The 10,613-nt window shown below is 33.9% G+C and overlaps 1 protein-coding gene across 12 annotated transcripts in view; it reads left to right on the top strand.

Annotated features, from left to right (window-relative positions):
• LOC106458029 (forkhead box protein P1-like) overlaps positions 1–10,613 on the top strand; it is a 255,864-nt gene that overhangs the window by 127,392 nt on the left and 117,859 nt on the right. For 6 of the 12 annotated variants that reach the window (XM_022384157.1, XM_022384150.1, XM_022384149.1 and 3 more), the window contains one exon: positions 3,391–3,640. The exons of the other annotated variants lie outside the window; for them this stretch is intronic. The gene's annotated coding sequence lies outside the window, so the exon portion shown is untranslated. The remainder of the gene's footprint in view (positions 1–3,390; positions 3,641–10,613) is intronic. 12 annotated transcript variants of the gene reach the window in all.

Below are 10,613 nucleotides of genomic sequence, written 5' to 3'. Positions count from 1 at the left end.
CCCTCGTGTAGCTTTGCGCGAAATTCAAAAACAAAAAAAACAAAACAAACTACTCAGTTTTATCATTTCGAAACATCTTGCATTTGTACACAGTTTTATGGACCCAACTCTTCTTGCATTGATAGTCAAATTTATCTACCCACCACTTTTTGACTGTATTACTTACTTTAATCATTCCAACACTTCTTGCATTGCTACTCAGGTTTATGGATCTGCCCTTTCTTTTATTGGTACATAACTCAATCAGTCAGTCATTTCTTGCATCGGCCCGGCATAACCAGGTGATTAGGGCGGTAGACTCGCAATCTGCGGGTCGCGAGTTCGAATCCCCGTCCCATCAAATATGCTCGCCCTTTCAGTCGTGGGGGCGTTATAATGTGACGGTCAATCCAACTATTCGTTGATAAGAGAGTAGCCCAAGAGTTGGCGGTGGGCGGTGATGATCAGCTGCCTTCCCTCTAGTTTTTCACTGCTAAATTAGGGACGGCTAGCACCAGAAACCCTCGTGTAGCTTTGCGCGAAATTCAACAACAACAACAATAAATTTTGCATTGTTGTCAGTTTTATGAGTGTGAAAACTTCATGTTCTGGCACTTGGTTTTTACCTATATAACACAACTCGCGTTGGCACTCGGTTTGATCTAAATAATTCTTCTTCTACTGGACTTTTCTTTATAATTCTAGCACTTATTACATTGGTACTCAGTTTTGTCAGTCCGACATTTCTTATATTGATACTCAGTTTCAACAGTACGAAATTGGGTATTCACTTGTTTCGTTCCTATATGTCTTGCATTACTAATTTGTTTCATCAAAACAACATCACTTGCGTTGGTACTCAGATTCATCAGACGGACACTTCTTGCATTGAAACTCATTGCATCATTCAGATATGTCTTTTTATTAGTACTCGGTTTTATCAGTCGAACACTTCTTACCTTGGTCCTTAGTTTTATTAATCCTGTGCTTTTCACATTAATAGTCAGTTATATCAATATGATACTTCGTGTATTGGTGCACATTTCTATTAAAATGACATTTCTTCTATTGATACTCTGTCTTATAAATGTGAATGCTTCTTGTACTGGCACATGATATTGTATATATAACACTTCCTACATTGATACATAGTATTATCAATCTTACAATCCTTGAATAATATAATTCCACCTTTCATTTTCTGTTGCATTAAATTCCGTACTTTTTATTTTAAGGTTATATTGAAGTAAGTGGTATATAATTCTGATCACCATTTCCCATTTAGTTAAAATATTTATGTATTCATATTCTATTTTAAATTATAATCACGTAATTAATTCCTTTATGACTTAACAATTGTTACAGTAATTATTTCATATGCAGCATAACAATATCTCTGAGTGCTTTTATTTTGTATTGAAATATTATTCGGACTTATTGACATAAGAATCACTACAAATAAGACAAAACTACGTATAAATAATATGGAGAGATAATGGAATATTTCATCACTTTTTTTTTAGCTTGAAGTAGCTTAATGGTACGCTTAAGGACTTATATCGTTAAAAACCGGATTTTGATACCCGTGATGGGCACAGCACAGATAGCCAGCCCATTGTGTTGCTTTGTGCTTAACAACAAACAAATGAATTGTTTTAGAAAACAATATTTAAGAACGATTGATTTCTTAGGATTTGTTTATATTATAGATTTGCGCAGTTACTTGTAAAGTAACTAATACGAACTATTTACGCGATTTTCAAAAATAATAACTTGATGAGCAGGTTATGGATATTCTATATATTAGTTACGCTGCTTTAATAACAGTTTTTTTATATAAATGTCTATAGAGTGCAAGGGCAACGGTTTTACACAACAATTATTGGTACTTTGCCTTATATTTGAATTCCTTTCAGTTTTTCGTATTCTCATCGGATTGTTCTTTAAAGCTCACGAAATATGATGTATAGATGTCTTGTTACACATTCCACCTCGAAATGATGTATAGATGTCTTGTTACACATTCCACCTCGAAATGATGTATAGAGGCCTTGTTACACATTCCACCTCGAAATGATGTACAGAGGCCTTGTTACACATTCCACCTCGAAATGATGTATAGAGGCCTTGTTACACATTCCACCTCGAAATGATGTATAGAGGCCTTGTTACACATTCCACCTCGAAATGATGTATAGAGGCCTTGTTACACATTCTACCTCGAAATGATGTATAGAGGCTTTGTTACACATTCCACCTCGAAATGATGTATAGATGTCTTGTTACACATTCCACCTCAAAATGATGTATAGAGGCCTTGTTACACATTCCACCTCGAAATGATGTATAGAGGCCTTGTTACACATTCCACCTCGAAATGATGTACAGAGGCCTTGTTACACATTCCACCTCGAAATGATGTACAGAGACCTTGTTACACATTCCACCTCGAATAGTTGCAAATTATACAGTATTTTATTCCGTATTAATTACGTCATTGCCACTTGAGGAGATTATTCAAGTTAATAAGTTTTCCCGAAAATATTAAGTGTTTATTATACTAATTTGTTAAAAATACTGTTACTCACATTATGCGTACACTTCTATATCCATTGGAAAGGCACAAATACCATTTGAAGTTTGATTAATTGAACTTGTGACAGCAATCACTGAACACAATATGAACATCATATATGTATATGAATTTGTTAGTTTGCAAAACTTACATTTTCATTCTAACAATTTACACATATAATTAACTTTCTGGACGATAATGTTGATGAAGTTTCTAACCTTATTATAATTATTATATAAAGATCAAATATTATCAAAAGGCACTGAACTTGAAGTTTTTCTTTTATTGAAAATATCATGTTACAACAACTTGAAGAACATGAAAGTGCACCTATTATATTTTACTGTTAACAGTACGATGAAGACTCATACTTGATATATATATATATTACTATGATCATAATAGTCTTTTAGTTAAACAGCAAAATAGTTGTGTTGTTAACATGACATGTGTATCCAAATGGCAGGTGGCCCTTATACAAATGTTACAAAACGAGTATGAGTTTCTTCTAATGAAGTATATGAAACTTGTATGATATCTTTATATATAAACTGACCCGAATAATCCCTTATAAGTCATTGCACCTACATGTTATTATAAAATTATTTTCTTCGCTAGACTTCACGGCGATGACTACTAGTAATCTGCCGCAGCTACACTCACTATATTTAGCATCAACAGCAGTCTAAGCTCGCATTTAATATAGCTGTACTAACCTTGTCAGAATCTCCCTTCTTTTTTATGTCTATGTGTGTGTCTTGGCTTAAGATGCAAAAATCTTTCGTAGTTGCCATGACAACACATTCTGAGAAGATTGTCAATTGCTCCTTTTTCAGAAGTAAACATACCGCCACACTTAATAGCAGCATTTAATGTTGTTGCTATGGTTACAATGGCAAGTCGCCATATCTGTCTGGATGCGGACCCTGGGGAGTAAACAGAAGATGCTGTAAACAAGAAGCCCAGAGCACCCGGTCACCATGGGGATGAAAACAGCTAGGTTTCTATGCATTGTGGTATATTTGTCCAACAAGACAGTGGTTAATTCCTGGTGGTGGTTGTAAAGCAAACTACATATTCCCAGAGGTAATGAAACTAAGAAACTTAATACTAAAATAGCGTGTTTTTTTTGTTTTGTCTATGTCGTACTAGGAACGATAAGTTCAGATCATGTACAATTACATCACGTGCAGCAGGTGCAAATTGATTGTATGTTAGATAATGAAACTTCAATACATGAAATAAAAAATAGAAAATTATAGAAATACGTGGACGCGTTTGATTCTATTTTTGGCAATTTTAGCTATAAACACAGCAGTTTTTGTTCCCATGACCTCTGTTTTATTACAGAATATCAATCTTATAGTACTATTGTTATTTCAAACTTAAAAGTTGGGTGTTTTTTCTTAGCGTAAAAATATTATTTATAATGTATGAGTTTATTCAGTGAATGACTACTATAGTACGTTACTATTAAAGTTAATAAGATTGTGGGGTACATGGAGCCTTACCATCTCTGTACTGTACGGAGAAAATGCGCTTACATCAATTTAATATAGAACCTTATTGTTCTACTCACACTTAAGAATATTTCATTATACAATATTTTGACTGTAGTCTAAGTTCAGATACAGTAACTCATCTCAAAAGAGACACCTAGTTTGATCACATTTTTATAAAATGGCCCATAGCCAGAATGTCTCACAATAAAAAGTAATGTTAAAACAGTCAAGACTTCATATAGTGCATCATCATGTTTAAGTTCGTCAACTCAGTTTAATGCATTGTTTGATAAATAACCAGTAAAAAAACAGTCAATTTTGTGAGGCGTAGAGTATACTGAGGCAAAACGCAAAACAGTTATGTGACTTGTTGTAAGATTATACCAGATAAGGTAAAATTTAAATATCACAAAAATATAGTAGTTAAACGTGGTTTGAACAAAACGAATAAATTATAATAAGTATGATTGAAGACAGTGTAATGTTAAGTTAACACTGCGTGTTCATGCTACTAACCTATTTTTCAGACTTGAATTTCGATGCATGTAACCATAAACCCCTTCTTGGTTAAAAATTAAACATTTATATGTGCAAATGACGTTTTGAAGGTTCTAAAACTACTTGGGCTGCCAAATAGCTTTTCAGTAGAAGGTAACTGTGAAACTAGCTGCCAATAATGTATGTACAGATTTACAGTTGGTAATAGATTAAGCTATATGGTTACTACATGAATATGTGCTAAATTAAAAATGTCTACAGATATGTTACAAACATGCCAACTAACCATATGATTATTACATTAATAGAGAGTAGACTGAAACACGTCTACATGTGTGTGAAAGCATTCCAATTAATCGTATAGTTACCGTATGAATGGGTGGTAAATCAAAACATGACTATATATAATGTAATATGCACGCTAATTAACAATGTGTTTAATGCATGAAAGGTAGGTGAGTGAAATATGTGTACAGATGTGTTATAAGCATGTCGATTGATAATATAGTTACTTCATGAATGAATGGTAGACCGTAACATGTCTACAGAAATGTTAAAACCATACGATTATTGCACGAATACAGGGTAGACCAATACATGTCAACATCTATGCTAGAAGTATACTGTAGTTGGTTACAACTCTGGAATTAAATGCTTTCACTTAGTAACTAATGAGAAATAGTTGATTCCATCGTCATAGCTTTTTAAGAAGATGACTTAACACAAAGTCGGCTTAAATAAAGAATAAAGCTAAGCACAAGCGAGAGAAGGTAACCAGAAAAATGTCAAAATCTGCTGAAAGATACTGTTTATAATGGTGTAGACAGGTGACACGTAACATTTACTATTATCACCTATCTAGAACCAAATGTACTGTACGATACAGACAATATGTGGCCAGAAACTCACTGAAGAGATGTTGTTAATCTTAATCAGTTGTATAATAGGAAATATTCCTGGTGTGAGATTATTAAATACGAACACTTTCTTGGTTGTATCATTTTCAGTTAATAAACATGATACATATAACATTTAGATTCCTAATAACGAGGTAGACTGATCAGTAAGTAGCCTTACAAAACATGTCTTTATACTTGAATAAAGAGGATGTTGCTGCTCATTGTAACGGTAAATAATTTGGTAATGCAAAAAACGAGAGGTTTACGGAATTTTTTTCATAATGCCCAGGAACACGTATATTAAACATAGTAATGCAGCTCAAAATACTTTGATTTATTCTGTAGCAACTGTAGAAACTTATGGAATCCCATAAAGTTAAGTTTATAAATCGTTTGACGAGCTCGAATTATGGTGCGTAGCCCATGACACAATGCTTTAATTTTTTACTTCATACTGAAAGAAGACACCTGCATGGTAAAGTAAGGAAATATCATGATATCATAGTCGAATGTAAGAAAAAAAAATAGATGAAAGATGGTGTGTGAGAAGAATGCGTCAAGTTTTACAACGGTTTGTGTGATTCTATATGTAATTGTACATGTTCCGTAGTCAAGAAAACATATTTGTTAATATGCATTATTAAGCATTAAGAAACACCATACTTTGTTTCTAAGTCAAAATCGTTCTTCCTAAGAGTTACTACCAAAGACAAGTAATTACACAGCCTGAAATGCCGTCTTCTAGACTACGGTCACAATCTTTGATGCTGGTTATTCACATCAACAAAAGCAACAAAAATGAAAGCCAAAAGTGAGACGTTTTCAACAAACACTTAAAATATTTATCAATATTCTATTGGATTGTATAATAATAATCTTTAGCAAACATACTGACGTGAGTCTAAAATATAGAACGTCATGAGGAAAACTAAGATCAATATTTTTTAAATAGGCGAGATTACGATGGTCCATTAGATAACGGCAATGAAAAAATACAAAACTTTTGGGTTAACGCCAAAATCTTTAGTGAAAACGTTGGTAAGAAAAGAAGACCGATTGCAATAATTCAACGTATGAAACAAAACAATTTTACGAGGGTATTTCCGGCATTAGTAAAGACATGAACTGTCTGAATTTATTTGAAATTACTCAAATTTTATTTTATAATACTTTGTTTTGTGGGTGCCTGTGTAAAGGATACTAACCTTACAAAGCAATAAATATTTGACGATATTCGGTGCTGTGCTGAGGTTATGTTTTGATTTGTTTTTTCTATGCATTAAATTTTGCGCAGTGAGAGATTACAGGGAAAGAAGCTAGTCAAAATCACGCACCGCCAACTCGCAGGCTACTATAATTGATTAGTGGGCTTCCAAGACTATATTTCATCCGACCATAGACAATAAGACCATTAGGACTGCATAATAGAATGAAAGGCATGTAATCGAATGAGATTTCAGTTTATGTGTACATTTCTTCTCAAGAAAAAAGCTGTTAGTTACGATGTAGGTCTGGAAGCTCGTGAAGGTTTGTTTCGTCAGCTTTAAACTCTTGTTTATTGATATATATGCCAAGCTCTAACACAATGATGTTTGGGGGGCTTTTTTTGGGTCGTACCGTAACCTTCAATATACGGATAAGGGTGTTACCTCAGGTTGGCTTAAGACAGGGTTTGGGAGCCATATAATTAACACTTTTAAAAATATGAATGACTCGGGTTCCAAAATGATTACTGTTCGTCTAGATTGTTGTTCGACATTATGTATATATTGGTAATGTATATAAATGGATGAGAGAGAAGTAAAAATATTTTAAACATTTTTTATAGTTAGTTGGAAAAATAAATAATCAGTAATCAGCAAGAAGTATTAAAGTTGGTTACATTAATAATGTAATCACAATTTGTACAACAAAAAAAGCACATGTGGAATGCGTGAATTCAACTCAGCATAATTACGAATTAACATTTACATATATATAAGATTTTATGTATGATTGTATGAAAAATTCATATAAATGTGAGAATCCTAACCTACTCTGACGCAATAGTAATTAGTAATAATAAACTGATGCATATATATAAACATGTATACGCTGATTCACGACGCAATCAACAGTCATATAAGAAAAATCCAAGTTCTTAAATCATACCAAAACATATTACATCTTTTATTAGTTGTTGTTAATTCACAATTTGATGAAACATTAGAATGTTCACGTTCAACAGATTATTCAATATTAATAGCAAATCATAATTTACACTGTGTTGGCAAGATTGATATGGTTAGAAATGAATTCAGACCAGTAAATAATTACAGACTCTTCAAAACTAATTTACAGCTAATACATAAAAGTGAAGAGCGTTGAAGAAGAGCTTATATATTAGTATCGTTTGGACTAACACGGTTGATCATTAAGTTATCTACTTTGTTTCTTGTCTAGAGATGAGATTTTAAAATGCTTTTTTAATTGAAAAAATTTTAATGTTTGCTTTACTGATATTATAATGTATGATTTTCGGAAAACAAAGATACTCCGAAACTTTTTACGAAAAGCTTAGAAAATTGGAAGTATTTTAACACAAACACGTGACTACATACACATTATTATGAGTTTTATGAAACAACTAATATGAAGTTTAAGTTGCTATTCGAAATATTAATTATTTTATAAATAAACACGGATGTTAAAGGCTTTGATGCAAACCGAATATTAAAATTTTTTAATAAAAATGAAGTGATGAATATGAGCGTTACAAATACAGGATGATAAATATTTTTGAAACAAATAACATATTAATTGCGTTACAATTATAGAACCGTAAATATTTGTGTTACAAACACAAGAAAGGAAACATACTTGGTGCAGGATATTGCACATTTCACAGAAATACAGAGGATGAGTACGTATTATTAAAACAATTTTTGAAACTCACAGCATAAAGTCCACGTTGTCACATCCAATTTTTTGTCCAATAAGTCCAACTATCCCCCCCACACCCACGGAGATAATTTTAAACAAGCTTTTATGTCACTTTGTCAAATGCTTTCTAAAAATCCAAATATACGAAATCTACACCCCGTGGCCTTATCTACATAAACAGTAACCTCTTTAAAGAATGTCAAAAGATTAGTAAGGCAAGATGTTCCCATAATGAAACTATGCTGTCTAACCAACATAATTTTTACTTTCCAAACCCTTTATTAGATGTTCAAAAACTTTTCCCGCCATTAATGTACAGTTAATAGGCATATGATTACAGGGACACTTTTTATCACCTCCCTTGTAAAGAAGAGTTAACATTAGACAACGTTCAATCTTCTGGCACATGCCCACTGTAGAAGGACTGACAAAATAATTCAATAAACCTCAGCAGCTTTCCACAACACTAACAAAACCTACAAGCAAAATTCTTCACTAAGGCCATGCATTGTCAAGACAGTGATTTACACCATTGAGCAAATGCCATTTTAAATTGGGATATTGTATCGTTACAACAATTTTGCAGCACAAAAAACAACAGGGATTGCGTAAAAAGTGATTCAGGAAATAGTCATGGGTGGACAAGTGCTATTGCACACACCAGATCATTTTTTCATGTGGAATAAATACTTGGTGCTACTTGGATCTGTGGTAATCGGTCTAGACAAAAGATGTAGTTATTGGGAAGAGGATGAAGCAAAGAAATACTGTTAGCACCTATTTAAAGACCATGGTGAACAGCACCTGTCATCATAGCCACAGATGGTTGCTACACCAAAGATAACATGATAGGTGGTTGGCATTCATTCATCGTCTGGTGGAGCAACAACAGTCTACCTAAGGTTGGTGGAAGATTCAAAATTTCTGCAAATACCATAAGGAGGAAGCAAGAAACCATAATACAGTCTCTCTTATAGATTACTAAAAGCAACGAACCATAGATATACAGATTGGTTGGTCCCCAAATTGGTGGCAGAAAACAAAGGAACTTTATGGTAAGACACTCACCTAGACATATGTGCCAGACCTTACAGAATAAAGTTCAAAACGAGGAAACCGAAAAACTCGCAGAAGAAACCCATTTATCAAATCGAGCACAAACTTACTAGCAGGATATCGACCTCTTCCTTTTCACGAATAAGGTGAAAGTAGCAATGATGAAAGGTATTTCAGAGAGAATGAGACTACTAGAAAACAAAGTACCGTACAGTACAGGTAGAAAAAGCAAAATATGGGTAATCAATAGGACATTATACAGCTATAAAGCCACTGGTAACACCAGTAACGAAACTCTTTTCTATCTCTTGCAAAGCAGCCCATCTCCACATGAGGGTTTAGTACCTATTGCTGCAACGCCACGGAATTGTAGTTTAGCACTCAACTTCAAAAGGCTCCTTCGTAAAGAGGCCATGTCTTAAGCACAACACTACCCCTTGCAATAGCTTTCCACACTCCACCTAGTGTACGAGGAAAATGGTTTCCCAGTGCCTGTTTGAACAGTCCGATTGCATAGAAATCTGTAGGCGTTGCATCCGACGACTTCATCAGTTTGTCTTTATATGCTTGAGGTATACGAAGTTTGAATGGATATGTCGTGGAAGCATCTTGTGTACATGAAGCTTGTGTCACTTTGCCAAACGGAAATCCTTTTTTATTGCGTTGCATATTGTTACTTGGGGAACACGGACGGCTTTTGCCGTTGATCTTTGTCTTTGCGGATTATCACCTCTTACAAGACGTCATACCTTGGTTATCACGGCTTGAGTCTAACTTTCTGCAGGCCTTTTTCTGGATGATCCTGATAAGCCAAGTTGATCCCCATATTCCTTAGTTTTCCAATGCCATTAAGTACAAGGAATATATCATTTTAAAAATTTTAAATCTCCAATCTGAACATATCTTTATGATCCTAGTGTATGAATATTTTGCTTTGGAAAGAATAGCTACATACCTTACTCAAAACCGATCAATTTTTGGTGGCACCAGACTACCTACAATACGCCAAAACTAAGAGAGTTCACCAGTGGGTCAGCGGTAAGTTTACGGACTTACAACGCTAAAATCCGGGGTTCCCCACAGTGAACAGAGAGCTTGATGCCCCTTGTGCAGCTTTGCTCTTAACAACAAACAAACAAACAGCAGAGTTAAAAGAGACAAACGTTTTTAAAACTAGTTTTA

Source organism: Limulus polyphemus, unplaced genomic scaffold, assembly GCF_000517525.1.
Source record: "Limulus polyphemus unplaced genomic scaffold, Limulus_polyphemus-2.1.2 Scaffold406, whole genome shotgun sequence".
Lineage (NCBI taxonomy): Eukaryota > Metazoa > Arthropoda > Merostomata > Xiphosura > Limulidae > Limulus > Limulus polyphemus.
This window is presented reverse-complemented; position numbering and strand designations above follow the sequence as displayed.